At 43.6% G+C, this 13,523-nt stretch overlaps 1 protein-coding gene and 1 non-coding gene across 2 annotated transcripts in view; one reads left to right on the forward strand and one right to left on the reverse strand.

The window, feature by feature from the left end:
- LOC105225152 (YTH domain-containing family protein) overlaps positions 1-13,523 on the reverse strand; it is a 51,747-nt gene that overhangs the window by 30,955 nt on the left and 7,269 nt on the right. The gene's annotated exons all lie outside the window — the stretch shown is intronic.
- Positions 2,005-2,110, forward strand: LOC125776937 (U6 spliceosomal RNA). The gene has a single exon (XR_007422051.1). It is a non-coding gene; the product is annotated as a U6 spliceosomal RNA (small nuclear RNA).

The following is a 13,523-nucleotide window of genomic DNA, read 5'->3' on the forward strand; positions in this document are numbered from 1 at the left end:
TTTATTACGATATCTGAATTTTTACTAAAGTAGCATACATACAGCTGGATTTCCACTCATCTCGCCACCCTGAACATTTATGTTTAGTGAATCTTCTGTTTTTTAATCTATTTCAAAAGATATACATTTAGCCGTAAATCTTAGGTATCAAAGCATAATTCGACTAAAATAAGCCGGCTTTATCCCACCCAGAACTGTCAAATCGGAAGAATTCCTCCAATGCACATTCCCTCCAGGGCTGAAGAGGTGGACCATATACTATAAATATATTGTATGAATATCTTAAACTCAATAAGTGGCCTATGTACACATTTGACAAAATGGGCACGATTCCGATTACTTTGGCGGAAGGGTAAAAAAACGATTTTCCGTATAAATGGGGTATGTACGGATAGGGGAGCTTCTCCAGAGGAGGAATATGCAAAAATAATATAAAAATTACAAATATTTTTTAAAATATTCACGTTTAAAAATTCAAAAATTTGCATTAAGAGAACATTTTATTTCTCTATGTTTCACTAAATTTTTTCACGTTCTTTACACTGTATATTTAAATATACACTCTAAACATTTAAATAAGCTCACATTTTACATTTACTTTGCAATTTTTCAGATAAATTTAGTAATTTAAAAATCACTCATCAAATTTACGTCTGAAAAGTTTAGAGTGCTTATATTTACGAGGAAAACCAGCATTGCCACACTTTAAAAGCCAAAAGTGAAGGATTTTTCAGCGTTTCACAGAGTTTTCTTTGTTTGTACTTTTGATTCTTTTTTCTTTATTAAATATAAAAAAACTATAAAGAAGATTTCAAGCTAAAATTGATTATGTGGACACTTTTCCATATATGTATATGCATATATGAATACATGAATAATATGTGATTTATATTTAATAAACACAGATAAGTAAAATCGTGTGATAATATTATTATAAACATATGTATATGATTGTAATATAACATTTTTTTATACATAAAGGGTGATTTTTTAAGAGCTTGATAACTTTTTTTTTAAAAAAAACGCATAAAATTTGCAAAATCTCATCGGTTCTTTATTTGAAACGTTAGATTGGTTCATGACATTTACTTTTTGAAGATAATTTCATTTAAATGTTGACCGCGGCTGCGTCTTAGGTGGTCCATTCGGAAAGTCCAATTTTGGGCAACTTTTTCGAGCATTTCGGCCGGAATAGCCCGAATTTCTTCGGAAATGTTGTCTTCCAAAGCTGGAATAGTTGCTGGCTTATTTCTGTAGACTTTAGACTTGACGTAGCCCCACAAAAAATAGTCTAAAGGCGTTAAATCGCATGATCTTGGTGGCCAACTTACGGGTCCATTTCTTGAGATGAATTGTTGTCTGAAGTTTTCCCTCAAAATGGCCATAGAATCGCGAGCTGTGTGGCATGTAGCGCCATCTTGTTGAAACCACATGTCAACCAAGTTCAGTTCTTCCATTTTTGGCAACAAAAAGTTTGTTAGCATCGAACGATAGCGATCGCCATTCACCGTAACGTTGCGTCCAACAGCATCTTTGAAAAAATACGGTCCAATGATTCCACCAGCGTACAAACCACACCAAACAGTGCATTTTTCGGGATGCATGGGCAGTTCTTGAACGGCTTCTGGTTGCTCTTCACCCCAAATGCGGCAATTTTGCTTATTTACGTAGCCATTCAACCAGAAATGAGCCTCATCGCTGAACAAAATTTGTCGGACGTAAAGCGCGAAACACATTTCGAACCGAACACTGATTTTGGTAATAAAATTCAATGATTTGCAAGCGTTGCTCGTTAGTAAGTCTATTCATGATGAAATGTCAAAGCATACTGAGCATCTTTCTCTTTGACACCATGTCTGAAATCCCACGTGATCTGTCAAATACTAATGCATGAAAATCCTAACCTCAAAAAAATCACCCGTTATTACAATTTTATACTATAATAAAATCATCTCACAATATTATAAATTATTTGTTATATTATAATATAATAATTTATAATTGGTTCTTGCTTCGGCAGAACATATACTAAAATTGGAACGATACAGAGAAGATTGCATGGCCCCTGCGCAAGGATGACACGCAAAATCGTGAAGCGTTCTATTCTTTTCCCCTTTCTTCTTCTAAACCAGTCAAGCTTGCTCCTCTTTGGTGAGCTTTCTGCACTAAGAAATCTGAAACAGATCGCATGGCATCAATTTAAACGTTTACGTTCTAGTGCAAACTTAATAGCTTACAAAAAATCCAATGCATTTTTTCGCCATAAAGCTAAGGCTGCTAAGGTTCATTGTTTCCAAGAATTTACGAATAATATCACTTCTTCTTCGGATTCTAGAAAAATCTGGACTGATATGAAAAGACTTGCTGGTTTATCACCTTCTTCTCCTATCACTTATTTAAATACTCCTCGGGGCACTCTACTATATCCCAAAGATATAGCCTTAGAGTTTGCCACCCACTTTTCCAATATTTCTTTGGACTCCAATTTCTCTTCTGATTTTTCCTCTAGTAAACTTTCTTCTCTTTGCTCTCCTTACCTTCCTCCTTCCACCTTATCTCAATCAGCTGAATATTTAGATGCCGATATATCTGAACTTGATTTTTATTTAGCCCTCTCGTCAGTCAAGGGCAAAACTCCTGGCATTGATAAAATCTCTTACCTTATCATCAAGCACCTTCCTCCATTCCTTATATCCCGTCTAGTCAAACTTTACAATAGTATTTTTCTCAGTGGCAACTACCCTGTCCTCTGGAAGACTAGCGCGATTATTCCTATTTTAAAACCTGGTAAACCTCCTGGTGTGGTCAGCAGTTATCGTCCCATTTCCCTTCTTCCTTGCCTTGGTAAATTGATTGAAAAGATTATTGCTACTAGACTCGCCTGGTATGCTCAATCTAATAATCTCATTTCGCACAACCAAGTTGCGTTCAAGAGGGGGCAGGGTACGTTGGATGCTCTCCTGCACCTTGATCACTTTATCTCTGATACTCTCTCCCACAAAAATCATGTTTCTATTCTTTCTTTAGATTTCCTAAAAGCATTTGACAGGATTGGGATTCATGTAGTGTTAAGACAGCTTAGTAGGTGGAGAGTGGGTTCTCGTATTTTTAACTTTGTCAAATCTTTCCTATCCAACCGTAAATTAAGTGTTATCATATCCAATGTTTCATCCTCTGTTCTACCATTAGATAATGGTACCCCACAAGGGTCACCGCTCTCGGTGATCCTATTTACTATTGCATTTGATGAAATCAGTACCATTCTATCAGATTTTGTTACTATCCGGCATCAGATTTATGCTGATGATTTAATTTTATTCTCAAAAACTTCAAATTTGACTTCAGTAACAATTACTTTCTCTGAAATTTTATTGCGTCTTTCTCGTTGGTCCTCTACTTCAGGCACATCAATATCTTTTCCTAAATCGAAACTTTTTCATATTTGTAAAAAACATCAATGTACTATCCCAACGCTCACATTTGATAATACAAACATTTTGTGTACAGATAGTATTAAGTTCCTTGGTATTGTATTAGATTCTAAGTATACATTTAAGAAACATTGTCAGTATATAAGAAAAAGACTTTTTGTTAATTTAAATATTATTAAATACCTCTCATGTAAGCGCTCACTCATCGGCTCGGCTTTACTGGTCAACGTCACTAAAGCCCTCATCTCATCTGTAATTAATTATGGCTTGGAAATTTATGGACATCATTCTAAGAATCATCTAAAGATGCTTGCTGCGCCCTATCATTCTTCAGTTCGTTGTTCTCTTCGAGTGTTTCCAACATCGCCAATTAAAAACATACTGACGGAAGCTGGCCTACCTTCTCTAAAAGATGCAGTGGAAGATAGCTTAAATAAGCTTTATTCAAAACTCATACTCAGCACGAACTTTACTATAAAAAAGGACTTTCAATCATCACTTTGCAGAAAGAGGTCTCCTAAAATACCGTCTTCTATTTTTAAAAGTGCTTTGTTTGCTAAAACCAATGAGTTGCCGCTTAAAATATTGCTGCCTTGCAGTAAATATATTCCACCGTGGAAAGTAAATGAATCTTCTTTCATTAGTGATCTTACTTTTCTTCGCAAATCCATCACTCCAAGCACTGTGTATAAATCTCGATTTTTGGAATTATCTGCGCACTTCAAATCTTTTGATTGGCAGTTTATATATACTGATGGCTCCAAATCGTCGCATACATCTTTTGCTGTAGTTGATGATAACCAACAAAGAATATCGTATGGTTTATTATTTCCATTTTGTTCAATTTTTACCGCTGAAGCTACGGGTATTCTCAAAGCTGTCCAGTATGCCCAACAAAACCTTGGTAAATTCATCATCTGTACAGATAGTCTATCGTGTTTTCAAGCTTTAAAAAACCGCAGTAACTACAATGACGTCATTATTGGCATTAGATCGCTGTTGTTTTCGTTAGCACATAGACTAAAAATAATGTGGATACCCGGTCACTCTGGAATCATTGGAAATACTTTTGCGGACTCGGTGGCTAAGGAGGTGTGCATCACTCCAACAACTACATCTGCCTTGTTTGTTAAGAGTGATATAAAACGGCTTATTATTCAACAAAGATCCACTAAATTGGCGCTTGATTGGATGAATTACAGACACCACTACTCTAGAATAAATTCAAATCGTATCAAACCATCCTTTCCGTCATCGCTTTCATTTAATTATATCATTCCATATATCAGACTTCGCATTGGCCACTCCATTATCACACACGCTCACATACTAAATGGCACTCAGATCAACCATTGCCCATTTTGTGATTCAGATTTAAATCTATTGCATCTTCTGCAACATTGTCCAGCACTTCAAACTCATAGAATGTCAAACTTCAACAATACTGATCCAATAATTTTATTGATGGATCCCTCAAGCAACAACATTTCGAAAATCTACAACTTTTTGAAAGACAGCGACCTTCTTCGACGCATATAACATAACCAGTCGGCCGATAGCCCATGATGCTAGTGCTGCGTATTTTCTTAAGTTTGTATAATAATTGTATTATTATGTAAGCTTTTATAAAATAAAATAAAAAAAAAAAAAATTTATAATTGAGTTTAGAGCTTCTGAATTTTTCTATGTTCACATCGTTTGGACATCTAGCCCAACGATTGAGCAGTCAGATTTCGCGTAGTACTCCTATCTGCGTTGGCGGCCTTCGGCCGCGCTCTAAAATAAATAACCCTGGCCGACCGAATACCCGGGGTGACTGAAGTACTTTCGCGAAGTACTCCTTTCTGCGTTAAAAATAAAAAAAAAAATACTTTTTGTTATAAAGTGGTTATAATATTTGGTTATCATGCACTCATATTGAAACAAAATTTGAATTTTTGTTATATATTGGATAAGGTTTGGTTATTATATCTGTCAGCGATTTCCATTTATTTTTTTGCGTTTTAGATGATGATATATTTATATTATTATATTTAAAATATGAGTTTGAGTGCATAATAACCAAAAAATATAACTACTTTATATCCAAAACTCAAATTTTGTTTCAATATGTGTGCACGATAACCAAAAAATATAACCACTTTATATCCAAAATACATATTTCAAATATAATAATATATACTATATATATCGTCACCTAAAATACAAACCAATATATCATCAAAAATAAATGGAAATCGCTCACAGATATAATAACCAAAATTTACCCATTTTATAACGAAAACTTAAATTTTGTTTCGATATGAGTGCATAATAACCAAAAAATATAACCACTTTATATCCAATATTTGAGTTTTCGTACTGTACTGTATATTTTACACTTTATTACGTAATATTATTATATAATATTATAATATATATATAATAATATAAATATATATAATAATATATATTATATAATATTACTAATATATGTACATATATAGTGAGCAATCTGTTTGCGTCGTTCTTTGGTAGCATCTAAGCGGAGAAAGTTAATTATAATGGGGAACCAATGCCCACAGCTCAAGCTGAGGAAACAGCGACTAGCTACGATGTGAAATTATCGGAACTCACCATCCGCTTCGATGAAGTGTACGAGCAAATGTGCAAACTGGATGGAAAGAAGCGAGCCGGACCAGATAGAATACCGAACATATTACTGAAGTGCTGTGCAGTCGGACTTGCCGAACCAATAACCCATATCTTTAGTAAATCAATGGAGATGGGTATTTTTCCGTCGGCATCGAAACACTTGTATATTTGTCCAATTTACAAGGCAGGGTCGAGATCTGAGGTGTCCAACTACAGGCCAATATGCATACAGCGGGCAATGGCAAAGTTGTTTGAGAAATTTGTTTTGCAGCAGGTGAATTTCGCCTTCAAGAATACGATCTCGACCAAGCAACATGGGTTCTTTGGCGGCAGGTCTACGGTTACAAACCTATACCTGTATGTCGATTACGTACTGAAAGCGTTGGACAAGGATGAAACAGTTGACACTATCTACACGGACTTCAGCAAAACCTTCGAGATGGTGGATCATGAGCTCTTAATAGAGAAGATGGATCGCTACGGAGTGGCGGGAAATGTATTGAGTTGGTTCAACTCGTACTTGACTGGGAGATTCCTGCAGGTTCGAGTCAATGGTATGTGTCGTCCGGGGATCCACTGGGTTCCCATCTGGGACCAGTGTTGTTTAGCATATTTGTCAACGACATTGGGGACAAAATATCGTCGGAATTTTTACTATATGCTGATGACCCCAAGATTTTCAGGAAAATAAGCACTGTCGATGACATTAGTGCATTACAGCAAGACCTTGATAGACTTGAGGAGTGGTGTGACGAGAATAAATTGAGTTTAAATTAAAAAAAAGCGTGGTGATGTTCTTGTCACGGTCCTTTAGTCGTCGTCCAGCTGTTTACCGTATCGCTAGAAGAAGTCACAGTAGTAAAAGATCTTGGTGTCATGATTGACAAGCACTAAATTTCGCCGGGCAAATTGACAAAAATACATCACAGGCATACAGGACACTTGGGTTCATATTCAGATGTGGGGTTGACTTTAGAATGCTGATACGTTCGTAAGGCTGTACTCGACCTTGGTGCGACGGATGTTGGAGTATTGTTCATTGGCTTGGTCTCCTCATATCGACTATCTCATTGATAAAGTGGAGAGAGTGCAGAAGAAACTCTGGTCGCGTACTTCCTGGGACGTAAAGGATGGGTCGGAGGCTCGGAGGAGGTTCGTGGTCAATTTGGGATTTGTGACCTGATGAGTCGGAGACAAGTATCAGATCTCTTGTTTGCTTTTAAATCACTAAATGGATTAATCGACTATCCGGAAATTTTGGAACAATTCGGCCTTGTAGGCCTTATGCCTGGGTTGAGGTCGCACAGACTGTTAAAAGCAGTCAACTCTTCGAAGAACTACGTGCGGGGTGGACCGAGGAACAGGGTTGGAAGCTTAGTCAATAGATATTATCAAGACATTAATATGTTTGGTTGTACGTATGCAAGCTACGTCTCAAGGGTTAAGGGGTTAATAATATATCATTAAAGTGTGATTTGTGATCTAACCTAGTCATGGATATGCCTTCTTTTTTGTTTTTGTTATACTTCTTTGTATATTGCCGACTGGCGCGAGTAATAATAAATAAATTAATAAATAATATTACTTATTTGCTTAAATTTAAAAAAGAAAATATCCATATGCATGAAAAAGAGGAATTTTTGCGAAAAAGAGGAATTTCAGCGAATTGCCTTATCATCACATGTCAGCGCTCCATTTCGTAGTTGTTTTGGTAAACAAATGAGGTTTTAACGAGTGTAAAATGTAATTTTTAAAATAAAGATTTTTTAGGTAAAAAAAAACCTGCTAAAAGTGTAAAATGTGGATTTATTTAAAAGATTATAGTGTAATTTAATTAATTTGAAGAAAAAAATGTGAATAAAGTGTGTTTAATGTGGTGAAATAGCTTCATGAAATGTTCGAATTTTCCGAATTTTTGAACTTTAAGGTCAAATATCTCGTAATCTAAGCGTTTGCGGTACCTATAACCATATATTAGGTTGTCAAAAAAGTCTTGCGGTATTTTTATTGAATCAATTCGTGTGGCACCCATACATCGAGCTTCTTAGTGACTCCAAGCTTCTTCAAATGGTTTATAACGGTTTGATGACTACTATGCCGGTCTCTTTCCACCAATTCAGCGATTTTATCGCAATTTTCGACGACAGGCCTTCCGGAGCGTGACGCATCTTCGACCACCTCTACACCAGAACGAAAACGTTGAAACCATCGTTGTGCGGTGGAAATGGAAACTGTATCGGGTCCATAAACTCCACAAATTTTATTGGCGGCTTGAGATGCATTTTTGCCTTTATCGTAGTAGTACTGTAAAATATGCCGTATTTTCTCTTTATTTTGCTCCTTGTTTGCGACGCTATAACTCACGAACGACTTAAAAGAAACGACAATCAATGAAACACGTGTAGGGATAGTACATTGAGGTGGTACACCGACGGCCCGAAGACGTCGGAAGGAATAGGTGCGGGTATTGCGGGTTCGCGTACCAAGCTCTCCATTCCGATGGGTAACTTTCCGAGCATTTTCCAAGCCGAAGTTCTGGCTATAAGGCGGTGTATAGAGATAAACCTCCACCGCAACTATCGCAACGAGCGAATAGCTATACTCAGCGATAGTCAAGCGGCACTAAAAGCGATCTCTTCCTACGAGATCAATTCGCTACTAGAGCAGGAGTGTAGAGAAAGACTGGAAAACCTAGCCGAAAAGAACCAGGTACACCTGATCTGGGTGCCTGGCCACAGGGGAATAGCCGGCAATGAACTGGCTGACGAGCTTGGCCGCTCCGCAGCCTCCACCAATATGGTGGGGCCCGAACCGGTCACTGGAGTGGGTCCCCATACTGTGAAGGAGCTGCTCCGCAAAGAGGAAAGAGCGTGCAGGAAGAGACATTGGCAGCGACCGCACGGGATGCGTCATGCCCAGCTGTTAGTCGGGGGGTTTAACCGTAGCAGCAAGGTGCCTACCATTAGCCTCTGCTAATGGTAGGCACCTTGCCGCGGTGCAGAGGCTTAGTCGCAAGGCATACTCGGCGCCCCCCAACCGGCATGGATAGTGCTGACTAGCACTATTCAGGCAGGGTGTCGGGAGCCGCATGCGTGCGACGACCAAGGACTACCACCTCCTAATCCAGGGTGTCATGCGACCCGTGCCCATTGGATGATTTGCAGCCAGGAGGTACATTCGGCTGTATTTTAACGGAGCCTTCCCAACACCGGGCCGAATTGGGAAGTAACGGTGGCCTTACCGCGCCAAGGGGCTCTGGTGTGACGGACCTTCCCGTTCCCCATATAGACCTTAGACCCGACAGCTCACCTTGTTGAGCCAAGGGTCGTACGAACAAGATGAACGACCAAACACAGAAAACAACAACAAAACCGGATTTGATGACGGACAAAGGGCAACGACAGAGGACAACGGTAGCGGTCTCACGCCAGAGGAGCGCTCGCTGTTCGAGGAGCACGCCAGGGAGGATGACGACGACGTGCCCTCTGGCAGCGGAGCTCACCTGGGGGGTACGCCTGGAGCTGAAGCAACACCTAGGAACATCGGCAAACCCCCCGCCGGAGGGTGCAGTGGGTCGGCCTCTGGTGAATCGTGTCGGGCAGAGCCTGACGGCGCTAAAAGGAGAAGGAGGAGAAGGCGCAGAAGAGGTGGGCAACGCCCCCTCCCAGAAGCTGGCCAACCCGGCGGGTGTGGGGATCCACGGAGGAGAGGAATGAGTGGCTCCACCATGAGGTGGTACCTACGCCAACTACATGATGGGAAAACCCCGGAGGAGGCGGAGGCTCTAGCCAGGAGCAAGAGCCAATGGAGCAACGTCAACCCGGCGACTGGACGCGACCACAATGTGCCAGCTCGCGCGCAGGGCAGCGGTAGCGGCGGCCGTGGCCCGGTCAGCACTATGCTGTCCGTGCGGCGGGGCGACAGCAGGGCATTGCCCGCAGGCACAAGCGCCCAGGCCGAAAAACGGAAAAGCGGCCAAATCACGCCACAGGAGCCCCCACGATCCAAGAGGGTGCGGGGCACAGACGCAAAGGAAACCGGGGGCCAACAATCTGGATCGGCTCCTCGCCGGGTGGAGGAGGTGCGGCGCGGGTATGCGGACGCTGTTAGGGGCATCTGCATGGCTGTTCTGCCTCTCAAGTACCCGGCGGAGGCGCTAAAACAGGAGGAGCTTACCGTGCTGCAGGACATCCTCATGGACGAGGTGTGTGAAGGAGTGGACTACACGGCGTCCTTCCTAGGCATCGACTTCAGGGCAGGTATGATGCAGGTAGACTGCCATGACGAGTCGTCCGCCAACTGGCTGAGGGAGCACGCTCCAAAGCTGGGAGGCTGGACGGGCCCTGTCCTCTGTGCGAAGAGGGTGGAGGACGTGCCAATCATGCACAGCATGACAGTATTCCTCCCTCGGAGTGGGGACAGGTCCTACGAGTACGCCCTGGGTCTGGTGAGGAACCAGAACAGGGGGCTCAGTATCTCGGCCTGGTGTGTCGCCAGTAGTAAGAAGGAAAAGCTAGGCGATATGGAGGGTTGGAGGTTGAACGTGTATATTGACGACGAGTCATACAAGTACGTTCGGGCCGCGAGCTTCCGCCTGTTCTACAGGTACAACACGGTCGTTATGCGGCCATACAAGCCTGCTGACGCCGGGAGCAAGGAAGCCAAGACGCCCGCGCCTCCTCAGAACAAAGGCGTCGTTAGCCAGGCAGTGCCGGTATCCGCCCGGAGGAAACGAAGATGGAGGTGGACGAGTCGTCGGAGCAGCCCTGCGGGAGCAGGACTGTACAGGCAGTGCCAGAGCCGACTACAGACGTCCCCGACGATGGCCGGAGTATGGGGCTACCCTCAACGCTGGAGCTCCTAGACGGACTTGGAGACTCAATCGACAGCAGCGCGGTTGACGGCCGGGTAGAGGACCTTTCCCTCCTCGAGCCCAATTTATGATGGCGGTCAACATGGAGATTGCCCAAGTGAACCTGCATCATGCGGCGGCAGCCTCAGCTGTCATAACAAGCAGGTTCACTGCGGAAAAACTGGGCATGCTGCTGATCCAAGAGCCTTGGATCCATAAAGGAGAGGTAAAGGGCCTCAAGACGGAGGCAGACAAGGTAATCTGGGACCTCTCAAGCGAGAGGCCTAGGACGTGTATAGTTGTTAGAAGCAATATTGATTTCTTTTGCATTTCAGAGTTTCTGACGCAGGACTTGGTGGCGGTGCAGGCTAGGGACAGTGAGGGCAAAGACTTCGTCCTAGCCTCAGCATACTTTCCGGGAGAGGCAGCAACGGCACCCCCGGAGGCGGTGGAAAGGCTGGTGGAGCACTGAGGCTGCACAAGCTCCCCCTTATCATCGGCTGCGATGCGAACGCCCACCACACGGAATGGGGCAGCACCGACTGCAATTCGAGAGGTGAGTCCCTTTTAGAATATCTAGTAGGTAGAAATCTAGCGGTAGAGAATGTAGGGTGCGAACCCACATTCGTAACTATAAGCAGGAGGGAGGTGCTGGACATCACCCTCAGTAATGAGCCTGCAACAGGGATGGTCTCGCAGTGGAGAGTCTCAACGGAGCCCTCCCTGTCGGACCATAGAATTGTAAGGTTCGCGCTGAGGGCAGAGGTCAAGCTGTTCCCTCCTAGATGCAACCCTCGAAGGACCAACTGGAGTACCTTCAAGGAGAGGCTGGACGAGGAGTTAAGGAGGAAGGGGCAGACTGACAGTAGCGCCACGGGCCGGGGCATGGAGGTCAGATTGACCGCACTTAACGGGTCCATTATTAACGCGTACAACGACAGCTGCCCCTTAGTTGCACCCACAGACAGGCGCAAATGCTCTTGGTGGACAAGGAAACTCGCAGACCTAAGGAAGAAAGTACGGAGGCTATTTAATAAGGCAAAACGTACTGGGGTCTGGGAGGAGTACAGGAGCAACCTGACGCTATACAATAAAGAGATCAGGTCTGCAAAACAGGCTAGCTTTAGGAGATTCTGTGAAAACGTCTCCTCCACACCAGAAGCTGCCAGGCTGCACAAAGCTCTGGCTAAAGGGAAGACGGACACAGTGCTAGCCATCAAAAAGAATGACGGGACATTCACGACCAGCGCGGAGGACAGAGCTACAGAGCTCTTGCGTGCTCAATTCCCGGAGACGTACATCCCTGAATCATGGAGGACAGCTGAGGTAATCTTCATACCGAAAGTGGGAAGGAAGGACTACTCGTTGGTCAAATCCTTCAGGCCGATTAGCCTAACCTCCTTCCTACTGAAAACTATGGAGAAGATAATAGATCATCATCTAAGGTCTAAGGCGCTGAGGACCGCACCCCTGCATGCAGCTCAGCATGCATACAGAGCTGGCAGATCAACCAGCTCAGCTCTGTACCAGTTGACCTCCGAAATAGAGAGTTCACTGGAGAAAGGGGAAGTCATGCTATGCGCCTTCTTGGATATTGAAGGAGCTTTTGACAACACTTCTCATAGAAGTGTGGCAATGGCACTGGAAGGTAGGAATGTGGCAGCACCAGTGCGTAGATGGATAGAGGCGGTACTCCGCACCAGGATTGCTGAGACCACTGCAGGGGGCACAAAGATTCGCCTAGGCACAACAAGGGGCTGTCCGCAGGGTGGTGTACTATCGCCCCTGCTGTGGAGCCTTGTCGTGGATGACCTGTTAGCACTGCTAACCGACAACGGCATCCGCTGCCAGGGATATGCGGACGATATAGTGATCATAGCGAAAGGCAAGTTCGAGGACACTCTCTGTGACCTAGTGCAAAGAGGTCTACATCTGGCAAAGGAGTGGTGCAGGGGAGTTGATCTGAGCATCAACCCCTCGAAGACTACCATCGTCCCATTTACAAGGCGACGATCCCTACCCGGGCTTAGAAACCTCACACTTGGGGGGAGAGTGATTGAGATGACCAGCAATGTTAAATATCTCGGTCTCACTCTGGATTGCACTTTGCGGTGGAAGCAGCATGTGGACCAAACCATGGTCAAGGCGACAAAGGCTTTAATGGTGTGCAATCGGCTGGCAGGTAAATCCTGGGGTTGCAAGCCAAGGATTGTGAGGTGGTTGTATACCATGATTGTGCGACCGATCGTGACATATGGAGCGGTGTCCTGGGCCTCTGTGGCGGCACAGGCCTCGGTGGTAATGAGACTATCGAGGCTCCAACGGCTAGCATGCGTCTGCATGACGGGCGCCATGCGAACCTGCCCAACGGCGGCGCTGGAGGTTCTGATGGAACTCACACCGCTCCACATAGTGATCGGCCAAGTAGCCAAGCATTCACTCCTGCAAATAACGGCAGAGGGATGCGGTAAAGGAAAAATAATCTCGACCCAGAGGATGGAGGTGATAAGTGGCGATAATCCAATTGCCCTCCTCCCGAAGGACGGGATTACAAAGACAGTTAACTTCACGAGGAATGACTCCACTCTTGAGCTGTTGCTGAGGGA

This window comes from Bactrocera dorsalis, chromosome 2 (assembly GCF_023373825.1).
Source record: "Bactrocera dorsalis isolate Fly_Bdor chromosome 2, ASM2337382v1, whole genome shotgun sequence".
Lineage (NCBI taxonomy): Eukaryota > Metazoa > Arthropoda > Insecta > Diptera > Tephritidae > Bactrocera > Bactrocera dorsalis.